Source organism: Nicotiana sylvestris, chromosome 12 (genome assembly GCF_000393655.2).
Source record: "Nicotiana sylvestris chromosome 12, ASM39365v2, whole genome shotgun sequence".
Classification (NCBI taxonomy): domain Eukaryota; kingdom Viridiplantae; phylum Streptophyta; class Magnoliopsida; order Solanales; family Solanaceae; genus Nicotiana; species Nicotiana sylvestris.
This window is the reverse complement of record NC_091068.1, coordinates 78,768,500-78,781,143: the sequence shown is the minus strand read 5'-3', so window position 1 is coordinate 78,781,143 and position 12,644 is coordinate 78,768,500. Positions and strand designations below refer to the sequence as shown.

The 12,644-nt window shown below is 34.8% G+C and overlaps 1 long non-coding RNA gene across 1 annotated transcript; it reads right to left on the bottom strand.

Annotated features, from left to right (window-relative positions):
- Window positions 1–486: 486 nt before the first annotated feature.
- Window positions 487–10,934, bottom strand: LOC138884405 (uncharacterized). The gene is made up of 2 exons (XR_011404596.1): window positions 10,845–10,934; window positions 487–754 (listed from the first exon to the last, which is right to left on the bottom strand). It is a non-coding gene; the product is annotated as an uncharacterized lncRNA (long non-coding RNA).
- Between the last annotated feature and the right edge of the window lie 1,710 nt (window positions 10,935–12,644).

The following is a 12,644-nucleotide window of genomic DNA, read 5'->3' as shown; positions in this document are numbered from 1 at the left end:
ATTCTAACTATTAGGAATTATACAATGAGTTGGTTCAATGATCATATCTCTGTATGCATCATCTATATATGTGATTTAGTTAATGATATCAACTAATCTTTATCTCATAAAGACGATCACATAAATATTGATCTAACCGGATTAATAATGTGCAAATTAATAATCCTACTATCAAGAACAAAATTTAGATTAAGTTGTAAGAGACTTTACTCTCATTATCATGATCTCCATCACGATGACAAGTCTCAAAATTTAATCAAGGAACTTATCAAATTAATTAAATAATTAATAATAACTATGATAAAAGAATGCCATATATTTTTATATCAAATAACATTCACAAAAATATGTTCAAATTATTGTCACGACCGTAAACCCGGACCCGATCGTGATGGTGCTTGTCGTGAAGACAAGGCTAGCTGACACTTCCCATTTTCCAATTTTATTAACAATTAAGCATTTAGAAAGAGTCGAAACATGATAAAATAATCCAAAGTAGCAGATAATATCATAAATACGCGGAAGAATAACCCAACACAACCCGAAACCTGGGTGTCACTAGTCATGGGCATCTATAAGTCATAATACAAATCCGCTAAGTCAATAAACTAGTACAACTGTCTGAAAAGAGATAGAAGTGATAAAGGAGTAGAGACACGGGGCTGCGGATGCCAACAACTACCTTGTGAACTCCGAATGTCCGCCTGAAGCTGGAGGGATCAGCACTCGGGAGCAGAACTAGCTACGCCTGAATCTGCACACAGGGGTGCAGGGAATAAAGTGAGTATTCCAACTCAGTGAGTAACAAATGTAAATAAAGACTAAAAGCAAGAAATCACGTAAGGCACAAAGCATTCTATAATAAAGCAGTAAAACCATTTAAAAGCAGTAAACCAGTGAAAAGTTAAGTAACAATCCTTCTCTAACAAGTAAATAGGTAATTGACAAACAGTTAAGGTAAAGTAAATAAATAGAAATTCGCCACTAGGGCACAGTATCAACAAATCTGCCCCTCGGACAATATCTCAGAACAATACCAGCCTTTCGGGCTCAATCTCACATCACAATGGGTACCCACGCTTACTGGGGGTGTACAAACTCCTGGAGGGGCCCCTTACAGCCCAAGCGCAATATCAAGCAACCTTGTGGCATCATCACTAGGCCCTCAGCCTCATATCAATCAAGCCACCTCGTGGCGTACATATCTCAGGCCCTCGGCCTCATAATCAGTATCAAATGTTTCCTCACAGCATAGTCCCTCAACCTTACTCAGTCAAAAATCCTCACAAGCCACTCGGGCAGTAGTAAAACATGTTTCTCATCCCAAAATATCATTTAAAAGATCATGTGAGTGTAAAAACAGAGTAAACATGGCTGAGTACAAAAAACAGTGAAATATAACATGACTGAGTTCAAGTATAAAGTCAAAACAGTGAGGAAATACCAGTAAAAATCCCTGAAGGGTTCAAATAGTTGGAACAAGGCCCAAATATGGCATTCAACCCAAATAATGATGATGACAAATAGATTTCAGTCAAATACGCAGTAAAATCATCAAACGGGATGGACCAAGTCACAATCCCCAATAGTGCACGACCCCACGCTCGTCGTCAAGCGTGTGCCTCACCTCAATATAGCACTACGATGTGAAATCCAGGGTTTCAAAACCTTAGAACATTATTAACAATCATTACTCACCTCGAACTAGTCAAATCTCTAACTCGCGACACCTTTGCCTCTCGAATCGGCCTCCACGCGCGTTGAATCTATCCAAAATCAGAACGAGAACATCAAAATATGCTAAGGGAACGAAGCCCAAGCGAAAGCAATCAATAAAGGGCACAAATCTCGAAATTACCAAAACCCGACCCCCGGGCCCACATCTCAGAATTCAATAATTTTTACATCAATAGGTTCCTTATCTCCCCATGAGTTCATACATATCAAAAGTTCTCAAATCCGACCCCAAATGGCCCTTCAAATCCACAAGTAAAGGCCTAAGTTCTCAAGCCCTAGTTTTCCCAATTTTCACCCTAAATTTCCATGATTTCTAGCTCTAATCCATGTAATAATAGCATAGGAACGAGTTTTAAGTCGAAATTCCTTACCTCAATGAAGTTCCCTTGAAATCCCTCTTTTAAATCATCCAAAAAGCTCCCAAGCCGAGATAAAAAAATGGTGAAATAGCTCAAAATTCGCGAAGGCTACAATTTATACCTTCTGCCCAGTCATTTTTGTATCTGCGGCCCTTTAACCGCTTCTGCGGTACCGCATTTGCGGTTATTTCTGCGCTTCTGCAGATATCACTTAGCTTATGATTTTTCCGCTTCTGCGACCCCTCATCCGCATCTGCGACATCGCAGATGCGGTCTATCTCACCGCTTCTGCGGTTTCTGACTCCCTCAGCATTTTCCGCTTCTGCGGCTCCTCTTCCGCACGTGCGGCGTCACACCTACGGTCCCCAATCCATAGGTGCGGAAACACCAGAAGAGCAAAGTTTAGCACCTGCAACAAGGTTTCAAACTCCCCGTCAACCATCCGAAATCATATCGAGGCCCCCGGGACCTCAACCAAAAGCACAAACATATCCTAATACCTTATTCAAACTTGTTCCAATCATCAAAACACCTCAAACAACATCAAATCACCCAAAACACATCGAATTTAAGACAAACTTTCAAAAATCTTCCGAATTTTGCTTTTGATCAAAAACCCAACCAAACCACGTCCGAATTACCTGAAAGTTTGCACACATCTCCCAAATCACACAACGGAACTACTGTAGCTCTCGGAATTCCATTCCGACCCCTATATCAAAATTATCTCGCCTGCCAACCGAAAATCGCCAAAATATCAACTTCGCCAATTCAAGCGTAAATCTACTCCGAACCTCCAAAACTCATTCCGATCATGCTCTTAAGTCATAAATCACCTCTCGAAGCTAACCGAACCATCAAAACTCTCATCGGAGCCCTCTAACACATAAGTCAACATCTGGTTGACTTTTCTAACTTAAGCTTTCTTAAAAGAGATTAAGTGTCTCAAACCTTACCAAAATCATTCCGGATTCGATCCTACCAACCCGATACCACACAACATGGATAAACAAAGTATAAAGAAGTAGAAATCGGGAAAACGGAGCGGTAACTCATGAGATGATTGGTCGGGTCATCACATCCTCCCCAACTTAAACAAACGTTCGTCCGCGAACGAATCAAGAAACATACCTGAAGCCTCAAACAGGTGGGGATATCTGCTCCACATCTCCTGCTCGGTCTTCCAGGTAGCCTCCTCCACGGGCCGACCTCTCCACTGCACTTTCACTAAAGCTTTATCCTTTGACCTCAACTTTCGAACCTCACGACCTAATATAGCTACCGACTCCACATCATAGGTCAAATCATCATCCAACCGAACCGTGCTGAAATCCAGAACATGAGACAGATCCCAATATACTTCCGGAGTATAGAAACATGAAATACCGGATGCACACTTGACAAGCTGGGTGGCAAAGCAAGCTTATAAGCCACCTCCCCAATCCTCCGAAGCACCTCAAAAGGTCCAATGAACCGCGGACTCAATTTCCCTTTCTTCCCAAATCTCATAACACCCTTCATGGGCGAAACCTTCAACAGAACCTTCTCGCCAACCATGTAGGACACATCTCGAACCTTCCTATCAGCATAACTCTTTTGCCTCGACTGCGCTGCACGAAGCCTTTCCCGAATCACCTTCACCTTCTCCAAAGCATCCTGCACCAAATCAGTCCCCAACAGCGTAGCCTCGCCGGGCTCGGACCAACCCACTGGAGATCTATATCGCCTCCCATACAAAGCCTCATATGGAGCCATCTAAATACTCGACTGGTAGCTGTTGTTATAAGCAAACTCTGCAAGCGGTAGAAACCCATCCCATGACCCTCCAAAATCAATGACACAAGCACGCAACATGTCCTCCAATATCTGAATAGTGCGTCGGACTGCCCGTCCATCTGAGGATGAAAAGTTGTGCTCAACTCAACCTGAGTACCCAACTCTCGCTGCACAAACCTCCAAAACTGCGATGTAAACTGAGTGCCTGTATATGAAATGATGGAAACTGGGACACCATGCAAATGAATAATCTCTCGGATATAGATCTCTGCCAACCGCTCTGAATAATAGGTAGTACATACAGAAATGAAGTACGTGGACTTGGTCAGCCGATCCACAATTACCCAAATAGCATCGAACTTTCTCAAAGTCTGTGGAAGTCCAACAACAAAGTCCATAGTGATCCTCTCCCACTTCCACTCGGGAATAATCATCTGCTGAAGCAAGCCACCCGATCTCTGATGCTTATATTTCACATGCTGACAATTGAGACACCGAGCTGCAAATCTCACAATGTCTTTCTTCATTCTTCTCCACCAATAGTGCTACCTCAAATCCTGATATGTCTTCGCGGCACCCGGATGAATGGAATACTGCAAGCTATGGGCCTATTCTAGAATCAACTCCCGAAGCCCATCCACATTGGGTACACAAATCCGGCCCTGCATCCTCAACACCCCATCATCTCCAATGGTCACATCTCTAGCATCATCATGCTGAACTCTGTCCTTAAGGACAAACAAGTGTGGATCATCATACTGGCGCTCTCTGATGCGATCATATAAGGAAGACCGAGAAACCTCACAAGCCAATACACTACTAGGCTCCGAAATATCTAACCTCACGAACCGATTGGCCAAGGCCTAAACATCAACTGCAATAGGTCTCTCCCTAACTGGAATATATGCCAGACTCCCCATACTCACCGCCTTTCGGTTCAAAGCATCGGCCACCACATTGGCCTTCCCCGGATGGTACAATATAATGATATCATAATCCTTAAGCAACTCTAACCACCTCCACTACCTCAAATTGAGATCCTTCTATTTGAACAAGTGCTGGAGGCTACAATGATCAGTAAACACCTTACAAGACACACCATACAAGTAATGTCTCCAAATCTTCAATGCGTGAACTATGGCAGCCAACTCCAAATCATGAACGGGGTAGTTCTTCTCATAGGGCTTCAACTAACGAGAAGCATAAGCAATAACTCTACCCTCATGCATCAACACACATCCAATCCCAACTCTCGAAGCATCACAATACACGGTATATAAACCTGAAGCTCTGATACCAACTTGTCACGACCCTAAACCCGGACCCGGTCGCGATGGCGTCTCTCGTGAAGACAAGGCCAACCGACACTTTCCATTTTCCAATTTTATTAATAATTAAGCATTTAGAAACAGTCGGAACATGATAAAATAATCCAAAGTAGCAGATAATATCATAAATACGTGGAAGAACAACCCAACACAGTTCGTGGTATTCTATATACATGGGCTATGAAAATGTATAGAAATTTGAAAGAGTATTACCGGTGGAAGAAGATAAAGAAGCATATTGCAACTATGTATCTCGTTGCTTGAACGGTAAACAAGTCAAGTACGAGCACCAGAGGGCGAGTGGTTTGACCCAGAATTTGATTATTCCGGAGTGAAAATGAGAGCGTATTACTATGGACTTTATGGTAGACTTGCCACGTACTTTGAGAAAGTTCGATTCAGTTTGGCTCATTGATGGATTAACTAAGTCTGCTTACTTCCTACATATCCAGACTATGTACTCTTTGAGAAGCTCGTTTTTTATATTCGGGAGATAGTGCGGCCGCACGGAGTGACTCTTTTTATCACTTTTGATCGGAGGACATAGTTCAGTGCTCATTTGGCGGTCTATGCATAAGGCTATGGGTACTCAGGTTGAGCTTAGCACAATATTTCATCCACAAATTGATGGTTAGTCCGAGAGGACTATTCAAATCTTGGAGGATATGTTGAGAGCATGTACATTGACATTAAAAGTCATTGGAACGAGCAACTGTTGTTAGCTGAGTTTGCCTACAATAATAGTTATTAGTCCTATATATATATGGCTTAGTATTGGTGATGCTGTCATTCTCTAGTTGAAGGATTTGAGTCAGGTGACACAAAGCTATTGGGTTCGGATCTTATACAATAAGCCTTAAAGAAGGTCAAAGTTATACAAGAACGACTTCGGACAGGTGCCATTATGGCTTAGTGCAATTGGGTCATGACAATACGATTCAATTTTTCCATATGCATATGATTCAATATTGCCTCCTCCTCCGCCACCACCTCTTCACAGGGTTGACATCATAGTCTGTCTTAAATGTATTACTGGTTCAGGAATATGCATTCTTCATGTTAATGATTTTTCAACACTTCATATATAGTATTAGTTTCTACAATCTACTTTTTGAGAAAATTATGTCAAACATTTTCTTATAAACTATTTTAGAGGATTGCAAAATGATTTTCTTAATTGTAATAGTTTTTAGAGATGTGTATTGCTCCTTATAATTAATCTTGTCAATCTGTCGAGTTTGTTCCAAATTAATTTTATATTTGATAATTGTTTAATGCATTCTTAACTTTATAGTTATCTTTATTTTGTTTATCTTGATTACAAGTTACGCAACTACATTTAGTTTGTAAATATAACCACTAAATTTAGATGTCTGAAACAAGTAATATACTAGCTATGTGGATTATGTTAATGAATTTTCTCACCCTGCATTGTAGTAGTTTCATGATGGTTCATTTTAAAACTTATTGCTAAAGGTACGCCTCACTAGTTTTTATGTTTTTTCTTTAATCTTTTATGGCAATAGTTATCCTAGAAAAATATTTAAGTATTTTTTTCGTCCCAATTTATGTTAAGGTGTTTGACTGCGCATGAAATTTAAAAAATAAAGGAAGACTTTTGAAGCTTGTGATTTAAAATATGCTATAGAAATTTGTGAGGTTAAAAGCAGCTCACTAAGGATTAAAAAAAAATAAAATTAAATTGTTGCTAAATATAAAAAAGTATAATTCTTTTCTGAATTGTTTAAAAAATAGTGCCACATAAATTGGGACAGAAAATATATGATATGCGAGAGTTGGAGGAGGGTGGTCAATTAGGGACACATGGTGGCACACTGGTGGAGAGATGGTGGTGGAGGAGGAGGCAAAATTGAATGATACACATATTATAGGATAAATCTTGTCCGCTTTGATGTAATTAGGACATATGTCATAGCATTTGGGCTAAAAAAAGCTATGAGGTCCAATAGGCCAAATCCCAAAAGCACAATTCTTAGCCATTTTGATAATGGTAGGGATAAATTTGGGACCAACTTTTAATGGAGATATCTCTAATATTATTCAATTTCGAATAGTTCAGACTTCATAGGCAGTTTTGATAATTTTCCATTCTAAGTGTTGAATGATTCGACATACTATGTGGGCCCAAATTCAGTGATTATGAAGTAGACGGTATGAATTCAGTAATTAATACCCGAAAGAAAAGACTAGTGGATGTGTGAGTCATGTCCGTCTATCTATATCTATACTTATATTATATTAAAAACACGAATACCTTTAGTAAAATATCGTTCGCCTTTTACCTTTTTAAAATTGAATTTACATATGACAAGATTGTAATTTAATTAATTTTCTACTATTTATGAACAGTCATTTAATTAATTTCCTACTATTTAGGAATAGTTATTTAATTAATTCCTACTCTTTAAGAATAAATTTAATTATTTTCTTACTATTTATATTATTGATTTTTCAATTCCTTTTAGCTCTAGAATTGCATGTTTCTTCACTTTCAAATCAATTCATATGTAGAGTATTAAATTCTCCTTTTAGGATTTGGAGATTTTTAGTAGGAAAAATTAAATTTTTCCTTTTAGGACTTGGATGTTTTTAGTAGGTTTTGCGTTTACTTTTTCCATTTATATGCAAAAGCTAAATTGGTTTTAAGTTAGTTTCGTATCTATATCTATATGTAACTATATTATTATTAATTTTTCATATTACTTACGTTAATTCCAACGGGATATAAATGATTTTTTCATAATTGTAATCAAATTATAAATGATGGACTTTGAATTTTAGGTTAGAACAAATATGATGTGCTTTCTCAGGATCTCATAGAATGACATTAACGGAAAAAGAAGTCCTAGATATTAGGTATAAATATATATATTTTTTAAAAGCAGACTAAATTTTATTATATAAACCAATATAATTCTTATTAGACAAAAAGTAATTACGGTAAATATTTAAAACAAAAGATGAGCTAATAGTAAAAAAACAAATAAAAAATTATTTTCTTTAACATTGAGAACAAATAATTAAGTGTTTGAATGAACTAATTAGAATAAAAATCCAATTTAGTTTTTTTTTTAAATTTTAAATTTTTTTGCATAAGTAAAATTATTATTTACGTAACTCTTAGGATATATAAATTTGTTTTTCGTATTTTTAAATTTCTTATGTAAGTAAAATTACTTTTCATGAAACTCTTAGGATACACAAATTTATCCTATATAAAGAGCATCATCAATGAAAAAACCTTAGATTAGAATAGCATTATTTATAGCATTATGAGTCAAATTGGTAAAAATGAGAACTTGAAGCAATAGAAGAAACAATAATATATTCTAAATAAGTTATCATTAATTATTGTTTAAAATTATTTTTCATGAAACTCTTAGGATACATAAATTTGTCCCATAATAAGAGCATCACCAACGAAAAAAGCCTTAACATTATTTATAGTATTATGAGTCAAATTGGTAAAATGAGAACTTGAAACAATAAGGAAGAAACAATAATATAGTTTAAATAAGTTATCATTAGTTATTTTTTATATTTATCCAACAAATCACATCTCTCTCGTATTTTTTATATATAAATTTATTTTTCATAAATTATGAATTCAAAATTAGTCATTTTTAGACTTTACGTTGTCATTTATCAACTTTTTCTGTAATGTGTGAGACTAACCGCTTCATTCTCATGTCTCTAAAAGACAAAAATGATTAAATTATTCAACTTTTTTTATTTGATAAATTCTGAACAGTCGTGATAAAATTATGTTTATGTTATTTATTAATTTGTAATATTAGGTAATAAAAATAATAACAATTTGGCCTTTATAAACAATATTTGTATAATTTTAAAAATGTACATTTATTGATGAGGGGTACATGCATAACGCCCGTACCTAAAAGCTAAATTATTATGAAAGTAGGAGGGTCACTAATTTAGCTTTTATTTTGTACAATTTCGTTTTTAATATCACTTACTATGACTACAGCTTTAATTATCACATCTCTCTATATTTTTTATAATAAATTTATTTTTCGTAAATTATGAACTTAAAATTAGTTATTTTAGACTTTACGTTATCATTTTATCAACTTTTTTCTGTAATGTTGATACATTCAACCCACGAGTGATTTATGTACAAAAACATACTACTAAATACAAACCATCACTAAACTTTTCAAGGTTGATAGACCAACAATCGTGATAAAATTATTTTTGTGTTATTCATTTATTTTTAATATTTTGTAACAGTGATAACAAGAAATTGGTCTTCAAAAGATTTTTTTTCTTAAATGAGTAAAATGTCATTCGTCCTTTTTACCCTTTAAAAGTATCATTTACACTAGACAAAATAGTCATTTAATTATATTCCTAAAATTTAGAAATATTAAATCAAGTAAAGTTTGTGCGTTAAATCTTTTCTTATTTAAATTATTTAGAAAGTTTTACTATTTAAATATTTTGTGTAAATTCTTGACTTATTTAATTATGCAACATAAGCAATTTTATAAATAAGAAAAAAAGTATTTTGAAATTAAATCGTGACGCTTTCAATCTTGTCATGCTAAAGAACATATATCAATCAAGCAAAAAGAAGTTTTCTTTCTACAGATGCTTGAGACACTTCAACATGGTCTTGATACATGACCTTGAGATTTAGAATTCAACAATAAATAGGACTTTTGTTATATTTTAAATTGCAGCAAATTTAAACTGCTCTGAAAATCATAAATTGTTTCCTATAATAATATTTTAATATTAATACACTCAAAGCATACCGTATTAAATTGGACTCTAAACAAATAAATACTTAGAGATCAAATAATGAAAATAACAAAATAATAAAAATATAATTTTTTAATTAAAAATGTAATTTATTTAATATGAAAGATATTATAATTACGTAGTTCAAATAAGACAAGAATCTATATTAGGTAAAAATTTAATTGATTTTAAATTTTCAAATATTAGGAGTCCTACATAGTTCAGATTAGGAAATTATTTAATAAAAACGTTTAATCAAATTTCAAGTTCTGAATATTTAAAAAATAATTGAATAATAATTTTATAGTGAAATATATTTATAAAAATAAAAAAGTTAATTAATATTTCGTGCATGAGATTAGTGCTTTTATAATAGTATAGATAGATTATATATTTATAGCTGGTTATATACAAAGTCAAAACCAAAATTTTAATATAATTTAATTATCTTAGTAAATAAAAAATAAAAATAAAGAAAGTTATGTGAAACATTATGTTTGATTATCTGTGTATATAATAACATGTACATAACTCTTTAATCAAATGCTTCTTCTAGAAAGTTTATGTACCAAAATGTAAATAAAAATTCCAATAAATGCTATAATTAGAATAAATTATTCAATATCTAAAATTATTATACCGTTTATCTCAACATCAAATTTTAGAAATAACTTTGATATTAAAATAATTATACATCAAATATACATAGTTCAAAATATTTATATAATATTTAAAAGTTTTTATACTTATTAAGATGGGGTACACGCGCAAAGCGCGTACTATAACATTAATTCTCCCAAAAGTACATCAGCTACTAAGAAAACAAATTAGTAATGAAAATAGATACAGATGCACTAACCTTTGAAAATCTTTGTCACCAGCAAGAGATTGTTTCTTTTTGGTCACTAGAGAGATGCACAAAATGATGAGATTGCTGGATAACTACTCCATCTCTGTTAAGATCCTTTTATAGACAAATGAAATAGTTTGACTTCGTCTCTTCTCCTCCGTCATCCAATAGAACTTCACATATGGAACAAGGGTATCATTTGGAAATTTTATATTGTGTTATTTTATTTTTTTCAACATCATCAACTGACTTCATTAATGAGATCATCAATGATGTTTGAACAAATATTAAAACAACAATGTGTTCAGCCTTTCTCTAGCCAATTTCCAGACCAACTACTTTTGCCGTTGCATAACATCTCTACCTCTTTCTTTAAAAAAAAAAAAAAACAGAAATAAGCTCATTCCATATATAACATTGAATATTTGTTCTTTTAGAAAAGAATTTATATAATCAGGAATTGCATTAAGTAATTAGGACAGACAAATATTTAGATTTTATGATCTCATAAATGATGTTTAAGTAAATAAATATAATTATAAGAGTGGATTTTATTACGCTTACTTACATATACACTTTCTACTTAATGACTTAATTACATATACACTTTCTACTTAATTACAGTATTCCCGTAATTTTGCGAAAAATACATCTTCAATCTATCTTTAGCTAGCAGAGAATTAAAAGGCAAATTGTGGATTAAACCCCCTGGCCCAACATCTCAATATAATGCAAATACTTACATTAAGGAGATATTTGTGTTTTTTAAAATGAGCAACAAGAACTTGCATTTCTTTTAGTTATTGAATTCAGTATATGAGCCAAACAAAAAAAGCTTTCTATTTTTTGATTGATTGAATTGAAAAGTCCAACCAAAAGCTCAAAAGAAATAAACCAACAAAATAAAAATAAAAAATTATGTGGGGCGGGGCGGGGCGGAGCAGGTTGAAATTGTCACTACCCCAGTTCGTCCCTCGTGAACTGCCGTGACGACACCTAGTCTCTACGACTAGGTAAGCCTAACAAATGCGGAACATAAACGGAACTTGCAGAAGAAATAAGCAAAAGCCAAAATAACTGAATGAAATAATGGTTATAATGCCGCTCGGCATATACAACACAACATTCTCAAAACCAGTACACTATCCCGAAACCCGGAAACTCACGAAAACACAAGCCTTTGGAATATCTAACAGTGTAACTCCAGAATATCTAACAAGAAAGAAAAATACAGAAGGGCAATGTTTAACAGCTAGAATAAAAATGGGCTTCTCGATATGCGGACGAGGCAGATGTACCTCAAAGTCTCTAGAGCAGTCGCCTCCCTCAAGGATGGTAGGCCTGAGTAGCGGTACCTGGATCTACACATGAAAAATATGCACAGAAGGGGCATGAGTACACCACAACGGTACTCAGTAAGTGCCAAGCCTAACCTCGGTTAGGTAGTGACGAGGAAGGTCAGGGCCCTACTGAGGTTAAATAAAATAATAAGGTCAACAATATAGAATAGAACAGTATAAATAAGTACAACAGTGAAATAACACAGGATGTACAGGACAACAACGACCATACAGAAACAAGGTAAAAACGGAACGGAAATACATCTCAGCACCAATGATAACGATCGGGGATCTCCCAGGATACCGTCTTGTAGTTCCATATGTACATATCCAATGGATCTCCCGGGATCCCGTCCCATAGTCCAACTCATAGTGTGCGGGGATCTACTGGAATCTCGTTCCGTAGTTCCAAATATAAATACCCAGTACTGGGGGAATCTACCGGGTGCATTCCCGTAGTTCCATATAA